This window comes from Taeniopygia guttata, chromosome Z (genome assembly GCF_048771995.1).
Source record: "Taeniopygia guttata chromosome Z, bTaeGut7.mat, whole genome shotgun sequence".
Lineage (NCBI taxonomy): Eukaryota > Metazoa > Chordata > Aves > Passeriformes > Estrildidae > Taeniopygia > Taeniopygia guttata.
The window spans coordinates 40,061,565-40,084,310 of NC_133063.1; the positions used below are offsets into that span (position 1 = coordinate 40,061,565).

The 22,746-nt window shown below is 41.2% G+C and overlaps 1 protein-coding gene across 1 annotated transcript in view; it reads left to right on the top strand.

Annotated features, from left to right (window-relative positions):
- Positions 1 to 2,937: 2,937 nt before the first annotated feature.
- Positions 2,938 to 22,746, top strand: part of ST8SIA5 (ST8 alpha-N-acetyl-neuraminide alpha-2,8-sialyltransferase 5) — a 69,781-nt gene continuing 49,972 nt past the window's right edge. Inside the window, exon 1 of the mRNA XM_002195296.7 lies at positions 2,938 to 3,172. The gene's annotated coding sequence lies outside the window, so the exon portion shown is untranslated. The remainder of the gene's footprint in view (positions 3,173 to 22,746) is intronic.

The following is a 22,746-nucleotide window of genomic DNA, read 5'->3' on the forward strand; positions in this document are numbered from 1 at the left end:
AGGCCTGTCATCCTGTTCCCCTCTGCTTGGCCAGGCATGCCAAGAACTGCACAGTAAGCTTCTGTGTCCCCAGGGCCTTAATTTCTGTGGGATGTGGTGAAATGCTTTGGACACATGTGTAATCAGAGATAATGGCAAAAAACAGAAGCAGTTGTATTTGTTTCAGTCTCATACCTCAGTATCAGGTCAGTGCACAGTACAGCTTCTGAGGAAGGCTGCTGCTTGTGGCTTCTGAGGAAAAAGGAATAAATCTTGGGCATGTGGCAGTTTTGAAATAAGAAACTCATGCAAGGAAGTTAATCTGGAATCATGAGCAGTTTAATGACTGTCTTCTGTTCTGAAGATGGAGGGAGCTACATCTCTCCAAAAATATCCCATTATCTCTAGACCTACTACCTCTGTCATAACTGTGGGTATTTCCATTGTCCAGTCCTTTTGAAAAACGCTATTAGGCTATTGCCCTCTGTGATTTCTGTCTGCAGAAAATCCCTTGGAGCAAAATGAACTTCTCACAAAGTTCCCTGCATGTAGGGTATTTCTACACTAGGTTTCTTCACTGTGGTTCCCAAACATTTAGAAGCCTCAAGGTATGTTCGGCAGCAGGGCTGAGAGGAAGCTGTGGATGCCAATTTGGGCAAGGCTGTAACCTGTCAGCTTTGAAGTGTGGTTGTAGAATGGCTGTGACAGGCCTAAAATACTGAGTTCTTCAATATATTCCTAAAAACAAGCTGTGCCTCCATCTCTCTTCTTCCTCTACTTCTCTTGCCTTATGTCCTTCATGCCTGTTGTCCCCAGGGGATGAAAGTGCAGAGTAAAGCAAACTGACTCAAACTCACAAACAAGAAGAGATGCAAACAAAACAAATACTGCAGATTCTCTTCTTGATTGTACTTCCAGGCAGTGACTTGTGAGTGTCACCCCGTGTCAGTGGAGCACATGGAGCATCCATCAGATTGTTTATCTGCCCTGCTGCAGTTGTGTCTCTATAGGCTAGTTGAAGAATTTAGGTTTCATCATCATGATCATCGTCATCGTCATCATAATCCTCATTATCATCACTGTGTTCATGACAGAAAGCTTTCTTTTATTTCTCAAATGTTGAGCAGGGAATAGCTGGCAGAGTCTATGAGAATGTCATTTGTGGCATTAGTAGCAAAGTGGCAGCATCATCTTGATTTCCCAGCAAGTGTGTGCTCTATTAGCACTCTCCGTGTGCTGAGTGTTTATTGTATTTTGTGTTTTAATGTTTTTGCTCTGGGGTCAGGGTGCTGCTACACAACCAGAGCAAAAGAAGGCAGCAAGGTTTTCTGAAGGTGACAGTGGACACTGCTGTTTTGATACCAATATCCCTTGGAAGCAGTAAGACCTCATCTTCTTTGTGCTTAGAAGCATCAGATCTCTACAGTAGCCTGTGCACGCATGTTTACAGCATTTCTGAAACCAATGCCTTTCAATCTGCTTTTTTTCTTGAGATAAAACTCTGTGAGTTCTCACTCCTGAGATACTCAGTTTGAACTTGCCTCCTTCTCCTCAGGACTGGGTGAAAATGTTGTTCACCCTTTCTTTTTACTGACTTTTCTGTATGAGGAAACAAAATTTTATCCCTCCTATTCCTGTATATCCCACTGAATCCTGCAAATATATCTGGTTTGAGGGTTCTGAAAGCTAGAATATGGTACAGCCATTAATTTCACTGAGTTAGAGTCCAGATTTATTGGTGGATCTAAATAGAGTGAGTTGTTCAGAGCTTGGAGAAAGCATTCTCCAATTGCTTTCTAAGTCAAGTAAGGTGCTAAATTATCACAGAATTGAAAAGGGATGTTACAGAATTGCAGAGATCTGGCACAGAATTGTAGGAGAAAGGGTCTAGTCCTGCAATATAGCTTCTCTTCCACAGTCTTATCTGCATGAGTATCTTTAATCAAGCTCACACATTCATCCAGCTTTAAGACTTCAAACATGATTTGCGGTGCAAAACGTGATGTAGAGTTGATAAGACAGGGACATTTCTTCAGAAGTCATCAGCAATCTGCTGTGAGTGCTCAGTCTCACTGCAGATCTATGCCTGAGGCTTTTCACAGGAGCAGAAAAGTGCTTTGTGCAGTGTGTTAAACAAACAGCAGCAGTCAGTCCTGGCCTCAATCAGATATTAAGCTAATAACCCAGATTCTGAAAATCTTAACCTGTTTTGTGCTGCCACTATACACACCTTAGTGGTCCCAAACAGGTCAATGTTGGAATCAAGTTGCTCATGAGGCAGTTTGCAGGATTACCGTGTAGATTCAACATTTAACTAAAAATTATACAGGTAATTTCTTTCACCAGCTCCCACCTCCTTGGTTTTATTTTCTTTTTTTTTTTTTGTGTGTGTGTGTGTTTTTTTTTGTTTGTTTTTATTTTTGTTTTGTTGGGTTTTCTTTTTGAGTGGATTTTGGTTTTTTTTTTGCTTTTTAGCATGCATACACAGAAAAAGTTGCACAAATTTAAAATTTTAGATTTAGAATCATGTTATTTTGAGAGAAACAATCCCCTTTAAAAATGGTCTAAATATTTATTATGGATATAAAAATAAAGTCTGATAGAAGAAATGCTCCTTTGAGAAGTTTATTGACTCCAGGGGATTTCAGTGCCACTGGAGTAACTGAAAGATCTGTTTCGAGGAAAGGCAAGGGATTTAGCTCAAGAAAGAAGTTTCCCTGAACACAAATAGCTGTTTCTTGTCACAGAAAAGCTGCATAAGACAGAAAAGCTGCAAAAGAAATGGGGCATCAAGTACAGAGTGAATAAAACTGCTGCTTCTCTGCAAACATCCCTTGCAAAGTCTGGAGCATAGGAGGGTTTTCCAGCTCATGATGCAAGAGCCGTGGGCTGGGCTGAAACTTGACATCAGGAGGAAATTGAAATCCAGCATTGGTGGAAGCTGCTTGTGATGCAGAGGTGAAGGCTGGATCTGGCTTGACGATTCGGGAGGAAAGAAGGGGACAGCCCCTGTCCAAAGAGCCAGAGAAACAGGAGTCTGTGAATGGCAGTGGAGGAGAAGCTCAGGGAAGGGGGCAGCCTGGCAAAATAGGAGGGCAGGCGCAGCATGTGTGGAAGGTAAACAAGGGGCAATTTGATTGCAAAGCGCCAGGGTGCTGCTGCTCTCCTAGTCTGGCTGGATATCTTGCAGAGGGTATGTACTGTTCTCTGCTCGGCATGTTTCTGATCCATTCCCACGAGCTTTACAGGAAACCTGGCTCCACAGCGATCTGCATTAACCTGAAAGCTGGGTTAAAAACTGTGAGTCAACTCCAAACGCAAAGGAATTAAGTTTTTTCAAATGGTAATTTTTCTCTCTAAAATAAAATACCTTTGTTATGTCAGGAAGTGGGAGTTCAGAGGCAGGCATGACACATCTGTAAGATGCATGGGTGCTATGGAGGGGGAATTGAAAGCTAAAGATCTCTTGCAATTAGGTGCAGAACTTCACCGTGGACTTTAGATTGCTTCCTTTAGATGCGCTAAGCAAGCTGCTAACACCTGCAGGTAATGCAGTTGCCAAAATCCTTGGAGTACTTGAATAATTCTAATAATAGTTTCATATGTTAAGAGAATGGTGTGAATTGTAGGAGTAGGAAATAAAGAGGGATCATAATGGAGTGTAAATAAGTCAGAAGTCGAACTAAGTCCTATTTAATCTGACTCAGAGCTGATTTGCCTTAACATTATTTCTGTGGGGTTCTAGGGTGTTTTCTCCTGTGCTACCTAAATAGAATTTGAGCACTGTGTAGATGCTGCCAAGTTAATAAAAGAACTGTTCATTTGAGCACAAGCATGAGTTTTCAGGGATGAGTGCTCAGGGTGTTTGCTGAGGCTGCAGGTCGTGCAGGACCCCATTAAACCAAATAGTGGGGCAGGTGATCCCCTGTGGGGTGGAAATGGGATGGAAAGGAACCCATGTCTTGGCACCTGACCCCACGAATGTGACACTGGCTCTGTCCTTGGAGAAGGAGATTTAAGAGATTATTTGCACCAGTTTGCTGGGAGATTGCAGTAATAAATCTTTCCATCATGTGCAGGGGGGGCTGATAGCAGCACTGCACCTCTCTGGGTGCAGAGACATCATGGAAAAGAGAGAAAGACAAAAGCCAAGATTAAAAAAAAAAAAAAACAAACCAAAAAACCCCAAAACCAAAAAAACCCCAAAACCCAGATGGACCAGGAGCAGATCAGATAAAACACAACAGAGAAAATGCAGCTTGTTTTATGGGCAAAAAGAGAACATTCAGCTATCCCTGCAAGTGTGTCAGAAGCCACAAACACAGGCTGCAGTAATTGCAATTAATTGTACTCCAGAGGGATGATGCAGCACCCATAGTTTATTACAGCTTTGTTTGAAGAACAAAATAACTCCCCAGCCACCCACTGGCCCTGTGCTCAGCACTGTTTGCCAGGAGGATTATGCACATAGCTCCCTTCTCAAAAGACTTTTCCACAGGTGCATCAGTTTGAAGGATTTGATGGATTAATTATGTGTATTATTTTAAATCAACAGTAACCAAACGTGTATTTTTTTTTTTCTTAAAAATGATCCAAATTTCAGGCAGACCCTGAATAAGCTTGGTTTAGGATCAATGTACAGAAACACCTAAACCTGTTTCTAGAATAATTCTGGTACTTCTAGAGCATATCAATATGTATATGAATCATGGTTTTGAAAGACTGCAACAAATTTAGATTAAGCTGTTTGAGGAACATAGGGATTTTTGACCAGTCTTAATTTCCTCCAAATCTAAATCTCTACTTTAGCAAAGTGATTTTATTCTTGGCTGTTATAATGTTTAATTTAATATTAACTTATTTTTAGGAGTTAACTTCATATTTCAGGAATAAGTGTTTTTTAAAGCATTGAAAGCCAGCAGTGTTTTCTTGTCAGAAAAAAATTATAAAATGGGAATAGTCCGTATTTGCATTTATGTAACATCTTCCTTCATAGGATATGGAAGTGCTTTGAAAATACCAAGTTGCCCAAGATTAAAAGGTTGTGTGACAGCTACAGATCTATCACTGACTACAGTCAATGCAGCGAAGTAGGTGCACACAGGAGCCTCAGAACTCCAGGATTTACATGGGAAAAAAACTTGGGAAAATGGAAAACAGCCGGTCTTATTAAATAAGTCATCTGTTCATTCTCTGACCCTTGGTAGGACACTTTGGATGGCACCTGGGGAGACATGCATGAAGAGAGGGACTAGCTTAAGTTGTTACAAAGTTTCCAGATAGCTCAAGTCTCACTGTGTAGAGCTTCTAAAGACCATATTGTTAAAGGATTGAATTAGAATAACCCCCTTTTCTTGTTGGGTTTAATGAATTTACATCTGCCTCATCTTCAGAACAGCTTTTACTTGGAAACTATTTTTTAAATTGGTGTATGGGAGGCTTGCTAGGTCACTGAAAATGACAGACTAGAGGTGTAATCAACAGTTCATTTCTGGGAAAGAGTGAGCCAAAGGAGGTGATGCAGGGCATGTGCATTGCTCTAATAGGATTCAGAGTCACAGAACGAGAAAATTACTTTTTATTGTGTTTGCCCATCACCATCAGTTCTAACTCCTAGTGTTCATTTATTAACTTTACAATTATTTCCCGAGGAAATAGGATGCATTTGCCCTACAAAAATCTCAATAATGTGATTCTTGTTATTGGGATATTAGGACATGCTGTAAAATATTTAACTTTATTGATTATAACTCAATACAGTCTCTGTTAGGAAAATTAGCTTTAATTAGTACAAAAACCCCACCTCACTAATGTTCTCACTGAGTCTCTCTTGGTCTTACCAGCAAGGATGTGGAGCCGTTGAGGAGCTTCCTGCTCCCTTTTCCAAGAGGAAGAGAGGTACATCTTCTGAGGTGAAATCTCACACTAATGTCTTTGACCTTTAAAGTCTGAAATTCTGGTGTGACAAGTTTAAATACTAATAGTATTTTTGGTGTTCTTATCTACTTGTATAATTTCAGCAAAATGCCACTTTTTGAACCTCTAAGACTGGGCAGATGATAATTTCTGGTTTATGAACTCAGTTATATATATCCCAGCTTGAGATCTGAGAAGGAAATAGCTGTTGGCCTGTTTTTCCTGGCAATGTGAGAACTGTGTGCTCAGTTATCAGTTCTGTTTTGCTGCTGCTTCTGTCAATATCTTGTAAGTGATTTTGCAAGTAAAAATTATGTGTGACCATCTTTGTTGGAGGGAATATATGTTCCATGTGATCTTGGCAAGCTGTCAATATTTTGTAGCTCTCAAACTATCAAATGCTATCTTTTAAAAATCTTTCTTTTTCTTTTTTTTTTTTTTTTTTTTTTTCCAGTTATACTCATTTTACAGTTAATTCTAAAATTATATTCTTTAAATATTTAAATTCTGGTATATTTTTCAGTGTCCTAGTAAAGGGCTTTTGTTGATCAATAGTCTGTCCTTGCTTACGTCATGTAACTGATGGCATTTCAAATGTGCAACATTCTGTTCTGAAAAGTATCATACAGTTTCAGTGGATATGTAAGCTTGTATTTATTGAGGTAAAAGTAACCATAAATGGACTAAGAACCTCAGGTTCAATGGATAACTAAATTTAGGAAATAAGGCCAACAGCTGGTGAAATTTTCTTAGCATGGGCAGCTTCCTAGACCTGCAGCTGAAACTGACACCCTTCCCAGTTAGGCAGCTAATGAGAAAAATATCAGAGAGCAGATTCAAAGCAGGGTAGATGCCTGTTCACTTCACACCTCAGTAGATCTGTTTGGCAAGAAGGTTTTATTCTTAACCAAAATTAAACCAAAAAAGTATTGCTGTGTTATATATTGGAGTAATTCACAGCTTCTGGTGGCCTATGCTCCTGAATTAAAATCACCAAAAAACCCAGGATTGTTGCTATTTGCAAAAAGATTGAGCTTAGCACAAGTGACTACTATTGCTTTTCACCTAAGCTTTTGATATCTCCCAGGACCTGGAACAGAATGAGAGACGTTATAAGTAAGGCAATTGAATATCATCAATTTTCAATATCTGACCAAAAAAAAAAAAAAGGGTTTACTTAGGGTTGAAAGCAAATTGCTCATAGCCCTAGACTACACCAGATTTTCTGGGCCACAAATCAAACTATTTTTATATGATTTTTTTTTTTTCCACTGTTGATTATATTTGGGGGGCACTACATAGAAAGAAAGGAAAGAAAATCCATTCTGAAAAAAATTTACTGAAGCTTTGTGAATTTTCAAGGCAAATTTATTAAGTGGGAGCATTCATTCAACATTAAAAGAGGCTGCTAGGAATTTCCTTGGAGATACTCAGATCTTCACTGGAGAAGGCTCTGAGCAAACTGCCACAGTTTCAGGGTGGGCCTTCTCTGGATGGCACTGAGTAGGAATAGAGGATCACCAGAAGTTCTTGCCTTCAATATATTGTCCCTGCCTGTGGCAGGGGTGGATTCAGATAGAATATTGGTAAGAAATTGCTGGCTGGGAGGGTGGGCAGGCCCTGGCACAGGGTGCCCAGAACAGCTGTGGCTGTTCCTGGATCCCTGGCAGTGTCCAAGGCCAGGTTGGATGGGGCTTGGAGCACCCTGGGATAATGGAAGGTGTCCCTGCCCATGGCATGGGGTGGCACTAGATGAGGTTGAAGATCCCTTCCCACCCGTACCATTCTGAGATCCTGTGATGAGTTCAGAGCTCTAGCTTCTTTACAAAAACTGACTGACTAAGGTAGAATATCCTCCTAACATTTCATCTAAATCATTCATCTTTTAGGTCAAAACCATTCCTCTTGTCCAGTCACTAATTGTCCTTGTAAAAAATTGCTCTCCATCCCTTTTATCAGTCCCCTCTTCAGGCCCTGTCAGGGGCTCTGAGCTCTCCCTGGAGCCTTCTCTTGTGCAGGTGAACAGCCCCAGCTCTGCCAGGCTGGCTCCAGAGCAGAGGGGCTCCAGCCCTGGCAGCCGCTCCGTGGCCTCCTCTGGACTGGCTCCAGCAGCTCCACGTCCTTGTGCTGTTGGAGCCAGGGCTGGGGCAGCTCTGCAGGTGGGGTCTCACCTGAGCACAGGGGCAGAGGGGCAGAATCCACTTCCTCAATCTGTTGTCGTATCTAAACTGGTAATTTAAGCAGTTTCTGTAGTGAGTGGGGAGAGACAAGCACACCCAAGGGCTAATTTGCCTGGCTAGCTGCCTTAAAAAGCAACTTTTCCAGAGATGCCTGCTCTCCTCTGCTGTTTATAGCATGTGCTTTCTGAACAGCTTTCCTACAGATCTATCACCGAGAGAGAGCTAACATTCTATCAGAATAACTCTGGCTTTTATGCACCACAGTCATGTTCTGTACAGACCCAGGGCACATTTCAAGCTGGACTTAAATTTTTTATAAATTTTGGTTCAGAAAAAGTACAGAATATATCCTTAATTAGATGTATATGTAATAATGATATAAGGATAGAGCATTAATCAGATTTTTTATTTACTACTTTTAATGTAATATGCCGTTTTTTAAAAAAGTCTTTCTGTATAATGTGACATCCAGAAAATTGTTTTCCTCCTATTTGCAGTAAACAGAGCAGTGACAGGTAAAGCAATCTGGTGCCTGAATCCTGGAAAGTGAACATGTGAAGAGAGGACATTGGGATTGTGAACTTTAGATCTGAGTGATTTTTTTTAATGCTTTTTTTTTTTGTCAGAAGATAGTCTGACAGTATAATGTATTATTAGGAGCTTGGATATTTGAGTGAATGGACATTGCATAACTATTTTCTGTTAAGAACTATCAGAGTAAAACAAAAATTGTAGGTCTTCTTAATCTATGTATGGGACATTCCATTGGTTCACAGGGCAACCATTAAGGTAGAATTTGAAGAAAACAAATGAAAAAAATATGATGAAGCAGAGTTGGAGGCAAAATCTCGCAGAAGCCTCTGAGAGTAAGTGAATAACCCTAAATACTAACTGGATTTGAGGTGTAGGTTCTCATTATTGAATGAGGACCTCCTAAGAGAATGCAGAGTATTAAATGATATAAAGAAATCATTTTAGAGATGTGACGTAGTGTTTTCAGCCTACATAATACTTTAATCCTCAGACCTACTATTCTAAAAGTATCAGCTGCTGTTAATCAGGAATGCTCACAGCAGGGATTGAAATGGACAGTTCACTCCCTTTTTTTTCCAATCAAATTCTGCTCTCAGCCACACTGCTGTCCTGTGTACTTGTGAAGGTAGGATTTGGTACATCATTTGATCTTCTTTTTGACTGCAAGCTGAATGAAAAACTGTATTTGTCTAATTTGCTGTACAAACTGATTATATTTCCCTCTAGATATTCACTAGCCTGTATAAACCAAACCATTTTATGGGTGTTTTAGAATGTGTTTTCAGTGTGTTTCAAGGGATCTGGACAAAGCTGAGTCATTATTCCTAGCCTTGTCCTGTGCTGGAGTGGTTCCATAGGATGGGGGATTTTTCAGTCTGGCTGATTGTGATTGTGCCTCTGACTCCTACCCTCTTCCAGCTTTTTCCCCTGAGTTTTCCTTGTGCAGAGCAGGAGAGACCATGCTGGGATTCTGCCTTGGTCCCTCCTGGGGACAGGCAGGAATGCAGGCAGTGTGACACTTGCTGAGTGGAACAATTTTGACATCCCTGTCTTTAGGTACAGGGAAGCCACATATCTTTGATGATTAAAATTATACTCACCATCCTTCCTGAGTTGGGTAAACTTTTTCCCTGAGGCTGTAAGGTGAAGATAAGCAGAGTCTTTGCCTCTCCCAATGGCTTGGCTCTGCTTTTGCTCATAATAGATGACTCTCCAGACTCTGAGAAAGATCTATTGCATCTTAATGTGAGGCCAACACTTGCGCAGTTCTCACAGTCAGTGGTTATGAGCTGTTGTGAGCCCTTTCCTAGCCACACAATGAATTTTCTGTCTTTTTGCTAGAAGGGAACAAATCATAATAACTTGCCATAGCCAGGGTTGACCATTGCATGACCACACTAAAGGCCCTTCACCCCAAAGGTGGACTGAAAGCCTCATAAACTTGATACCAGTTCTGGATGTTGAATGTTTGCCCAGCAGGACTTGGTGTGTCTGATTCTCTCTTTCACAGAATCCCAGAAACCCAGACGGGGTAAGTTTGGAAGGGACCAGTGGGAGTCACATCTGGTGCCACCTCCCTGTTCCAGCAGGGCCATCTCACAGCACAGAGCACAGGATTGTGTCTGGAATATTCCCTGGAGGGAGACTCCACAACCTCTCTGTTTCAGGGCTTAGATACTGCCCAGGGCAGAAGTTGTGCCTCCTGTGCAGGGGAATTGCTGGACTCAGTCCCTGCCCTGGCTCTGGTGCCATTGCTGGGCCTGGAGCAGAGCCTGGACCCTGCTCTGACTCTCCCTGCACACTGGGACACCCAGGGCTGAGGGTGCCTCTCAGCTGGGACTGCTCTCCAGGCTGAACAGCCCCTCAGTCTCTGCTCACAGGAGATGCTCCAATCTCTTCATCACCTGTGTCACCTACCTCTGAACCTACTCCAGGAGCTCTCTTTGCATGGATGAAGTGAAGGACACCTCTGGCTGCCCATTTTCCTGGCATATCTCTTTCTGACCCATATTAAAATCCTCTGCTGCAGACTGGGATGCCCTGAAATTCCCAGGTGCTGCTGTGCAGTTTTCCATGTGCAGGAATGCTGGGTGGACATGCAGGAGCTGCAGTGCAATAGACCTTTGCAATGGGAAAAGTTCATAACCACAGTGTTGTTGTAAAGGTTTTTAGTAATGGAGTGTCATGGGTGAGTTTTTCATCCCTCTATCTGGGTGATATTTCATTTATGATCAGAGATTCTTTCTTTTCAAGAGTTGATTCCTTTCCAGTTCATGGTTGAAGACTTGAAAAATAAAGTTCACATCTCTTTAGCTTATTGTCATTTTGAGAACTCATCCTTCTGAAACCCAGGGTTATAATTTTGCTTGAATCTCACATTGTATAACAGGGAAGAGTTTGTGCCCTTAGAGTGGCCTTAAATAGCAGTATCACAAAGAAAGCAACCAGATGCCATTAGGAGCCTTCTGTTGGATTAATGGCCAGCAAAATCTGGTGAAGAAACCTGGAGCTTTCTAGCATCACTATTGTGGCTTAGTACATAATTGGCACAAGCAGCTACACAACATCCAGCTCTGTTACACAACATCCAGCCCAGGACAGACCCTGCACATCCCTCCCCAATGCCTTCCCAAGGAAATGCAGTGCCTCGCCCGAGGGGACACAGCGAGGCAGAAGCTCTCCTGTGCTTAAAATCCTCCATCTCTACATAGCTCTTGGGGTTTTTGTCCTGCACATTTGCGTGACACTTCTTTATCCTCCTGCCTACTTGAGCTGGACTTGGCTTTGCTGGAGAACCAGCTCATGGTGTGCAAAAATAAGAGATGCGATGCAATGCTGTCTGAAGATTTCAGTGGGGCTTGCTTGAGGATGCCACAAGTCACATTTTCAGGCCATCACTTTGCAATCACTTTCAGCTCACAAAAAGCAGCACCACTGCCAAAAGTGTCCAACCTTCTGGTCCTTCATCTCCAAATTCCAGCGTAGCATCCCTTCTCCTGATTTTGGGTCTGTTTGTTCATTGGGAAGCTGATCCATTTGACAGCTAACCTTTAAAATTCTTTTCCTGCTGGGCTTATTCTAAACTGGATTGCCTCTCAGTTAATCATGGAAAACCCATACAAACACTAATGCTGTACAAGATGAGAAGCAATGCAACAACAAACACAGGTGGCTGAGAGCAGGACAGGTTTGATGTTTCCATTGGTATTCCAGTTTAAGCCAGGTTGTAGTGCTTGTAGAGATGCAGCTTCATGTTTCCTTCATTAAAAAGCCATTCTGCCCCGGCACGCCATGAACTTTTTGATAAAATAATGTAGTTTGGAACAGCTAGTGGGAACTGTTTGAGAAAAGTGATATTTTATTTTATTATTTTATTTTATTTTATTTTATTTTATTTTATTTTATTTTATTTTATTTTATTTTATTTTATTTTATTTTATTTTATTTTATTTTATTTTATTTTATTTTATTTTATTTTATTTTATTTTATTTATTTTATTTTTAATTAGGGCCCATTAGACCAGATGCTACAATTTCATTAAGCAACTGTGCAGATGTAGGGGAATCAAAGAAAATCCTATCTGCACCTAAAATATAATATAATTATATAATTCAGTCTCTTCCAGAGTCAGAAGATGCTGTTTCACCCCGGGGTAACTTGCAAGCAAGTGCACAGACCAGGCTGCAGACGCAGAAATTGTGAGGGCAGGAGGAGAGGCCTTTGACCACCTCCCCAAGCTGGAAGACAAAGGTCAGAGAGGGGAAGGGAGCTGCTCTACTTTGGATGTTCAACTTGTCAGAGTTTGTTTAGTGAAAAAAACCAGGAATATTTCCCAAAGCTCCTCTTCTGGGCACATCTGTTATTTTTTCAGAAAATGAATTGAAATAACAAAGGAGGAGGAAAGTTAACTCCCCAACGTCACACATGGAGGAGTGATGTCCACTTCTGGTTATCACATTCTGATTGTGTTGCAGGGGAATGTCAGCCCCTAGTCCATCCTGAACAAAGAGGTTCCCAGTAGCAAGTTTAGAAGAGGATGATACCATGGGACCTTTGCAAAACAGGATCTGCCCAGCTCCTGGGAACGCCTTACACTCACCTCCGTGTCTCTGATACTGATGTAACTCATCTTTAACTTGAGCAGGGTTTTCAGGAGGAATCCCAGATTTTTAGCAGTGACAGCCTGGTTGGAAATCCCAGTTACCTTTGTCTCCTACCTCTCACCAAGCACCCGTAAAAGACTGGAGCCCAAGCAAAACAAGTGTGGGGTTTGAGGCACCAACAATTCCACCAGGCCTGAAACTGGAATGGGAGCAGAGAAAACAAAACAATGTTACTTGGAGGGGAGCAGAAACTCATCTGCACCAAAAAATGTCTTCTAAAGAGCACAGTCTCTCTTCTGTGCTTGCTGCCAATTGTACTTGATTAATTAGGTTTCTGTGGGAGTGTTTTCCTTTGCTCCATTCCTAACAGCATATTTTTCTATAAATGATCAGAATCTTGTTGCAGATAGCTCATTGCCTGTGAGATCACGACTCTTCCAAACAGTTGCAACATTTTGCTCTCAGAAATGAAGAAAATTCTGGCTGAAAAAAATCACATCATTACAATTGTCAAGGCATTGGTCCCACGGAGGTGTTTGTTCTTTTAAAAGTAATCACTGTGAGCTTTCCTCCCCACCAGAAAGGTTGGGGGCAGAGTTCATCTGGCCTTGCTCCTGAGGACCTGGCTGGAGATTGTTAGATAGTTTCAAACCAGGGAGTGTTTCTGCGCCACACACCTGTTCCAATAGCTCCCCGACCTCGACACAGACAGCTGCAGCAGAAAGCCTCATTCAGTCTGTGGAAAACACATTTTATAGTAGCATCCCATCCCCCAGCCAAATGGGATCAAGCTGAGGCAGCTACAGTCCAGGTCCCATGAGAAATACTACAAAAAAATGCAATTAAAATAATTAGTTAATGCCTTTTTATCCAGGATGGTAACAAATAGGGAAAAAAGCTTGAAACAGCTATTCCACATATGAGTCCAGTATGATATTGGATGCTTCCCAGGATTGCTCTAAGCTTTCCCCAGGGCTTTAAAAGCTTGTCAGTGGTGCTTGGCCACTTGCTGGATTAAAGATCTCTATTACTGATAGTAACAGGGATAGATTAAAGACACTTGAGCAGTAGATTTTGCTGTGAGAACAAAAAAAAAAGAGTCTGAATTGATAATAAATTGATTTAGATTGGCATTCCTCCCTTGGAAATCAAGATTACTTCCCACTGATTTAAACATATATTGGCTTAGGCTCTTGGTTAAGCAAAATTTGTCTTTATGGGGGATGCACAAACAAAAATATACATGGCCAAATACATCCCTGGCAAAACTCAGTGAAATCTGGCATTTACCCAGTTGTTAGCTGCTTGTTGATTGAGGATTTCTCTGTTAGCCTTCAAATGGTGCAATAAATGAAGATTTCTTTTGCAGACATTCTTTTCCTGAAGTGTTCAAGACAAATAAACACCGTACCAGGAACTTTAGCCCAGCAAACTGTATTTGCTATTGCCACAGCAGGTGACATTTATCCTGCAGCCAGTGAGATGGCCAAAGGGTGAAATATAACCTAAAAATCAGGGCAGGCTCTCTTAATAATCTCTAGATCCTATGATTTCCCTCTGAGATTTCCTCCAGGGGCCAAATTATGCAAACATTAGTATTTTTTCATTTTATATTCCTGTCCTCATTCCCTGTCATCCCTGTGGGATAACCTGCAGGTCAGACATCTTATTGAAGAACATGAAAATACATTATAATATTGAATAATAAATGCTTCAGGTAATGCAAGCTGTCCCTGTGTCCCACCTTCTTGGAATATGAATAGAGAATAGCTGAGCTGAGGGAAGTCTGAGTGGCTCACATAGTGATTTTGAGGCATTCATATCCAGTCTGTGAAGCTGTCAATGATCTTACCCTTTGCATAAATCATCAGAGCAGATTTTGAAGTTCACTAAGCACTTCGGTTTGTGGCAGGGAGGTTCAAAAGCTACCTTCTATATAACTGGGCATTTCCTTTTTATAGTTTCAAATTATTTCATTTTTCTTGCTTTTAAAAATCTTTCAGTTCCAGGAGATCTGTTATTTTAAAGTATCTTGGTTCTCTTACATTGTATGGGAATATAACTTCCCCCATCTCCTCATCTTGACCATTTTTTCATGTTACTGAGGAGGAAGAAGTACCAAAGGTTTACTTTGTTTTCCTTTTGTCTGTGAGCACAGGGTTAACAGCAGAAGAGGGAAGAAGGGTTAGCAAAGGGGAATGCTAGTCATGCGGACAGAGTGCCAGCAGCAAAGCTGGCACATGTTGTTCCATTCACATGGAGGTATGTTTTATTCATTTGCTGTTGATCATATTCAGTAGCTATAGGAGAGAAACAAGACCACCAGGGTAAAAGGGGAAATCTGGGTAAAATTCTGTAGCTTTGTCCCCCTTCGGTGGTAGATGGCTGCAGGAAGTGTGATTTTCTGTGACATTTTCACTGGATTTAAGACTAGCACTTTGAGTGGATTAAATATTACGGGGGAAAACAATCACAGCTCAGTTCCTAATGTTATTTATCTGACATCAGCTTGTTTCCATGCTGTTTTCACACTTGGCCCTCTTGCCATTCCATCTGCAGCTGAAATGGTCATCCAAACTCCTGTTATACTCAGGAAAGAAGGAGGTGGGTTTGGGATGTGACTCATTTGACATATCTTCAGGATACTTTTGGATTCAATGAGCTCTTATTCTCCAGGGAGTGTGTTGACTGAATCCCAGCTAAGTGCCTGGAGGGTTTTGGTGAATGTAGGCACATTCATTGGTGGTGGGAGTCAGACTCATCTCTTTTCAGTGCTGTTAACATCAAGATTTCTTGTTTTCCAAGAGCTGTGTGTGATACTTGTGCATCTTCAGCAGGCATGTTCAAGGAATCTGGGATGGGATTGTGTAGGGAAGTGGATCCTGTGCTCAGTCAGGTGGATCTTGCCCTTGCAAGAGCAAGATCTTAGGATCTTAAACTGGCAAAATCATATGTTAAAAGGCAGCAGGGTTACTAGGTTTTTTTTGCCTTACACAGTAAGTGAAAAATTGTCCGTGTTCCTTCTGTAGTACAACTGCAAGGCCAAGAAATGCTCTGATTGCTGGTTCAGAAATGAGGGAAGAGGTGCTGAGGAGGGCAAAGACACACATCTGCACTGTGTGTGGAGCATGGGATGAGCTGACTAGGTGGCAGATGACTCCTCTTCAACATGCACCAGTCACAGTTCAGGTGCTGGAAGCAGCCATGCTATCACAGAAATCCCACCTTGCCTTGCCAAGCCAGCCTGGAGACCTCAATGGTGCAGTTCTGCCTGAAGTCAGGAAGGAAGCCGGGTAGAACATGGAGCTGAACCCAAACCTACAGCTAATTAGGAAATGATAGGGCTGTTGTCCCCACTCCAATGAAGATAAGGATGAACCTGTTTTTTTGGCCTGCTGGGAGGGTTTTGGCCTGCTGGGAGGGTTTGCAAAAGCAGCAAAAATCATTAATGATGCTTTAATTGAAGCTTTTACATGTAATATTAATAATCTATTAAAGCCAATGGGGTATGAAACTTTTGGAGCTGTAGTTTGAAATCACCTTGGATGAATATTGAACTGTAACTTTTTGGAGCTGTGTAACTCTTCACTAGCTTCTGGGAGAGATAAAACTTCTAGCAGGAACACATTAATTTCTGTAGCACAGACATGTTGTGATGGGAGAGTGGAGATTGTAAAGACAGGCAGTAGATACAAGATGCAGAGTTAATGGCTTTTCTGCATATTTTAGGGGAGGTGATGTGCTGGTTCCAGGCAGCAGCTGGTGAACTCAAGTCTGGAGCTCTGTGTAAGGCTGGTCAGAACTTGCAGGGATTTGCCAGGTGTGTGACCCAGAGCAAGGTGTGTATTCCTGTGGAGCTGGTGACTGTCTTAGCTAAGATGATGTTTCACAGCACAGTTTTTTGTGAAAACACTGATTTTTTCAGTGCCAGCTGGTTCTGCTTCATCAACTGGAAGGGGAAGTGCTGAGGGAAAAAGTTTGTCCTTCCTTTGTCCAGAGAAGGAGAATGCTGAATGTACAGATCTGAGCTGCAGCTTCCTTGGATTTCCAAACCAAACCTGTAGTGATATCCAAGGTGAGGGGAGAGCAACTGAGCATGAGCTGCCAGAGGGAAGTTAATGACCCTGCCATAGCTCCTTACTGCACTGGAGGGACTTAATTTTCCTATTATTTTGTGTTTTAGATAGTCCTTTTTTTTTTCAGTTGGGAAAGGAAAATAGAAAACCTCTACCTGGAACAGTGTATTGTGAGGGGTGGCTTCAAATGTGGAAAAGCAAGCACAACTAGGAGGCTAGAAAACTTCAAATTAAAAAGGGGTAAGGGGCATTATTCATACACCCTTCCCACTTTGCTTTTAATTCCCTTGCCTGGTAAAGTTTAAAGCAAAAGTTGAATCAGTTTATAATGACAGTGTGCAACAGTTTAGGGTATATCCTCCATAATATCTTTGTCTTTGGCACAGTGATAAAAAAGAACAACTTATTGTGATTATTAAACAAATATTTTGTCTCTGATTCCAGCAAGGAAAGGTGTACTCACGGTGTTGTTTTTGTTTGCCAGCTGCTTGCATGTACTACAAAGACCTACACACAGAACTAGTTTTGGTTTTTGTTGTCACATCAGGGAAGAGCCCTCCTCATCAATTAAGCAACTTTTGAAGCTCTGAAAGCTACAGTGTGAATCTGACACTGTGGTTCAAATTCTCAAGTGCAGCAAAAGAGAAATTCAGGTTTGGGCAATCCATATCTGTGAAAAGGGGACCATGATAACAACAGAAAATGCAGATCTAAAATGCAGACACAGGATTTAATTTTAACTGTTCATGAAAAGAGGCAGCAAGCTGCTGGAGAAATGGTGTTTCTCCTTTTCACTGTTTAATGTCTCAATACACTGAATTACACTTGGAAGTCATATACATTGAAGAATACTTTGTAGACTGAGCCCAAACAACAATGGTTTTACTGTGCCCTTTGTTTATTTTCCTCCTTTACCCAGTTCCAAAGCCTTTCTCTCTCACTGTCAGTAGCCTTTTTCTTGCTGCTGTTTGATCTTGTGGATATTATTTATTATCATTTGATATTTATTATCATTGAAACTCAAATTGTAGTTCAGAGAATGCTTTACTGAGAGTAATTTGTTCCCAGCAGGACCTTTTAGTTACACAGTAACATGAAGCATCAAAATGCCAGAAGAACATTATAAAAATAAACTGCCCTGGTGCTAAAATAAGCTTTAATTGATTGAGGATTGCACTGAGCCTGACAATCCAAACAATTTATTATTATTTTCCTTTCAAGCTTCAGCTACATGTGGTTTAAAGTGACTGAATTATAGTTGCAACATACCTTCCTACTGACAGTGCATGAAAGAAATCCCACGCACAAATTTCTTAGCTCCAGAGGAGCCGCTGGATACACCTGGAAGAAAATAAAAAAGCTGATTGAAAGTGATGTTTAAATAAAGTGATGTGAATGGGAACATTTGGAAAAAAAAAAACCCCAGCCCTATTCTGGCTGAATGCCATGCTGTGCTACCCTCTCCTCATCCCCACTCTTCTTTCCTTAATATCTGCCTGCACAGCACTGGGTCCTGTAGGCCATATGGTGTTGGTTGTTAATATTGGCTGTGGATAAATTACCATTCTGTCTTCCCTATTTTAGATGCTTCGAGAAAATAAACACGTCAAATTGACTGTACTCAGCTATTTAAATGAATAGCTGTTGCAGGGTCTCCAGCAAGAGGTCAATACCACTACCAAAGATTGTGGATAAAAGTGGAAAATTTTCTGACTGATGGATGTACTGGTGGTCCTGTTATAGAAAGAAATACATGGAATACAGCGCTGGAAGTAGTTGGAATATAGCTAATGTCAATGGGGTCATCATAAATCATAGAATCACAATTTGGGTTGAAAAGAACTTTAAGGACCATCTTGTTCCAGCCACTGCCCATCAGCAGGGACACCTTCCACTATCCCAGGCTGAGTTTAAGGCCTCACTGTAAGTCTTTCTCAAATCATAGCCCTGGACAATTAACTTGCAGCCAAGAGCCAAACAAGAATTTTCATTTAACTCCCAGCATCCTGAGAGGAAGAAGATGCTTCAATACATTTTTGGCTGTGGCTCTCCATCTTCCTGCCCACACCAGCACTGCCTGTAACAGTGCTGTAAAAGTCCAAGCTGCTGGCAGATGTCAGGGGTGATCCAGGCCCTGCCTGTGCCTGGGGCTTTTCCATCTGGGTAGGTGGTGCCGCCCTTGAGACTCTTAAACTTGTTTGGCAGCAAAATGGACCATTGTTGTCTTGGTTTTGCACTTGTTTGCAAGCCGAGCTATTTCCATGCTACCAAACATGACTTCCAAATTGCAATTCCTGCTGTCTGCCAAAGGGGCTAATAAGTCCTGCTCTCACCTTTCCTTCTTGCCTGGGTAAATTACAAATGACCATGGCAGGAGCTGACTCAGCTGATGCCTGGCTGCAGTGTCTGACTGTTCCAGGAATAGTCTTTATTTGTTACCCTAATACAGGAAAGCACGACCCGGTAATTTATGACAGATCACAGATCCAAAGAAAGGAATTTGAAAATGTCACCAACTTTATTAACAGCCATCTCTGTGGCCACCTTCAGGTCAGATCAGAGACTGTGCATGGCTTAACAACTGAATCCACATTGCCCCAGGAGGGGCAGAAAGGTGTGTCTTGTCACAGTACTGTTAAGGGTAGAGGTGTCTGTCTTCTAGGTTCCTTGTCCAGGGTCCAGTGGGCATTTCCACAGTGCCAGAAGAACACTCATATACCTCATAAAAAATAGGGATTTTTGAAGACCACAAAAGCCAGATGGATTATTTTTTTATTAATAATTTTTGTCATGGACTGAACTGAACCTGGACTAGCATGGATTATTTTAAAAAATCATGATGTGTCTGAATACTTACTGGTTTTGGCTAGAGGAGTAGCTCAGGTAAAGTAGTAGTTAGACCAGTGATTTGTAATGTGTTTAGCCAGCATTGTAATTAGTGCTATTGGAGGGCATAATGAAGAGTGGCTCAAAACCTGAATGTCTGGGCTGCTTGAAAGGTCATGGGAACCGAAGCTGAGGATTAATTCAAGAGGAATATACTTAATTACTTTGAATACAAAATCGCTGTAGAACAGAGATATAAAGTTACCCTTGTAACTTTTCCTAAATAATTTTCTATAACAGGTCTCTTTTACACCTTGATTATAAGAGCAGTGTAAAAATTTGAAGGTTTTAATTAGCTGATAGTTCAGAAGAAATGTTTCATTTTCACATTTATATTCATTTTGATGAATACCACTCACTGACAGAACAAAAACACATTCCAAAATCTGATATGCTCTCTCTGTGAATTAATATGCAATATTACGTATTTTTAAAAACATCTGAGATTAACATTTTCACTTTTGCTGTAAAAATGTATTGTTGAAATAGTGAAATAGTTACTAATTGTGGTTTTCAACATTAGATAATGTGTGATCCTTATTCTGGCCATGGGAAATAATTTGTTCAGTGTGATGGTACTATTGGAATATTTTAATCCAAAAGAAATATCAGTCTTTCAACACCCATTAAAGTGAGTGCTAGTAATTCCAGTACTTTCCTTTGGGAGGTTTTAAAGGTTTGGTGAACTAGGTGGGAGTTATGACTTGTTTGGGATAGAGGCAGGATCAAGTTTCTTCTTTGAGAGCAAGTGTTGGCCATGGAAGCCCTTTGACCCCTCTGTGGCTCTGCCAACATCTCAGTCCCCTTGATTTGTTGCTAAACCCACTTGGAAAGCAGAGATGTCCCCAGCTGTGAGTTTTGCATTTTGCTATACATTTTAGCAGTCTCTGCTATAAGGAACTGTCAACACTAAATGTACAGCATTGCAGCCAAGGCAGTCTCTGCAGAGCTTCCTGCCAGAAAACTTTATTCATTTGAGGAAGACATCATTCCTTTTCCAACAGAGATGATGTCATCAGGGAAAAAAATTTATATTTTATGCACTGGGTCATTTTTTCCCCCATAATGGGGCACTGTGTGACCCATAATTGGAAGAAAATTGGTCATGATTTAAGAGATGACGTACATCCAGTGTACAGACCATATGTTATGTTCAGGACATGTCCTCTAATTCAGCTGTCTCCACAGGTAGGAGCCTGGTGCCAAATTAGCCACTGCCATCACCACGTGGCTGAACCCAATTCAGAAGAAAATAAATGTTTACATCTTAGCTGAATTCTTTCAGCTTCCTTCACTTTCTCAGTTTAAGACATATGGATTTGTGGCAGTGGTGGGGGACTAGACATTGTGTAAAGCACTCGATTATGCTAATAAATTCATGGTTTATATCTGCAAAAGAATTAATATTGATAAGCATATGTTTATGAGTTTCGTATTCAGCGGAACCTTCCAGCCATATACCTATGTGCCAGCTCTTTGCAAAATCAGGAATCTAGCAGTTTACACAAGCATTGTAGAAACTGTAAATAGGTATGAGTTAATTTTAATTTAGGAGGGGAAATGAGGTATAAAAAATGTTCTCCTCAAACTGTTTACTGACCATAATATTCTGCTATACTGGCTGTGGAGTTCTTTGGTCTGAATAATAGCCATGAAGACGAGAGTGGCTGAGCAGGCAGGAAGAGAAAAAATCCTGAAGGGGAACATGAAGCATGTCTTGTTTTACCCGGAACCTGTATGAGTCTGTGAGTTTAACATGTTCAGTTAAGTGTTCTGTAATTTAAACAACAGAGAGACAGATCTGCTGTCCCAGATACCAAATAACCTTGCTTTCAGCTGAAATTAGAATGCATGATCAGTCAAACACTGATTCAAATGACAGGTTCAGTGAAAAGATACTTTAAAAAATTCCCAATCAGGCCTGCCGATCAAAAATGAATTTTTCTAGTTCATTTGCATTAAAAAATAAACTTCAGTTCAGTAGGGAGGCTGTGTATTGTCCTTTCAACAGAGAGAAAGATATGAACTTACCGCCTCCAGAAGAGAAGTAGAGTCTGACTCTTACCAGATTTTGTCCTCTTGCCAACTCATCTTTCCTCATATAGAGCTTCAGTAGCATGGTCTTAGCTTCTTTGTCTTTGAGATTTAATGCTAACTTCTTTTTTAAAAAATAAATAAATTCAAACCTGCTTTATTGGGCCTGAATAGCAAACGATGAGCTCCCATTGGAGGGTGTCACTGTAAGGAGAATGTTTGTGTTTGTGTGAGAGCACTCAGAGTCTCACTGCTCACGCTGGAAGAGTTTCTTGTGACAGATTATCTCTGGTGATATTTAGCAAGCAGCTCACACGCAACAAATAAAGGCCAGACACGTGTAAGACTGACTGCTTCTGGCAGCTTCATATTAAGATCCATTTTGCCAGATTTGCTTTTGAAGTCTGTGCTCCAAGAATGATGCACGAATACCTGTTCTGAGCTTGTGTCTGTTGTGCTGGAAATGTTATTAAAGCAGGTGCATGCAGCACTTGGGTGCATGGGTTAATGTAGACCTGTCAGTGTTGGGGGAATTCTTGGGCTCAATGGTCTTAGAGGACTTTTCCAGTCCTTCTCAGACTCTGGAGGGGATCTGTTGTTGTCTGCTGCTTGTTTAAGTGCAGGGTGTAAAATTATTTTTAAAAATAATGTTTTTTTCTCTGCAGAGGCCTGACGGTTTCAAGGAGGCCTGTAGTTTACAAGTCAAACTCTCAAAGGGCCCCGGGAATGAGTGCTGACACTGCTCATTCAGCACTTCTGCTGCATTCTAAGATGGTTTCTCTCACAATAAATATTGCAGGCAACCTTGAGCATCCTATGAAAATCTGTCAATAGACATCCTATTTCTCTGTGCTTGCATGGAGCTGGTCTGTTTCCAGTTGTGCAGTGTTGTTGTACTGGGCTGAGGGCAGCAAACAGATTTCTCTTCCATGTGATGTCAGGAATGACACCTGTGCAAGCTCTGGCACAGAAAACCTCTCCTATTTTTTGTAGATACCCTTGTACTTTGCTCTTTGGGTCTGCAGCTCTCCTGCTCA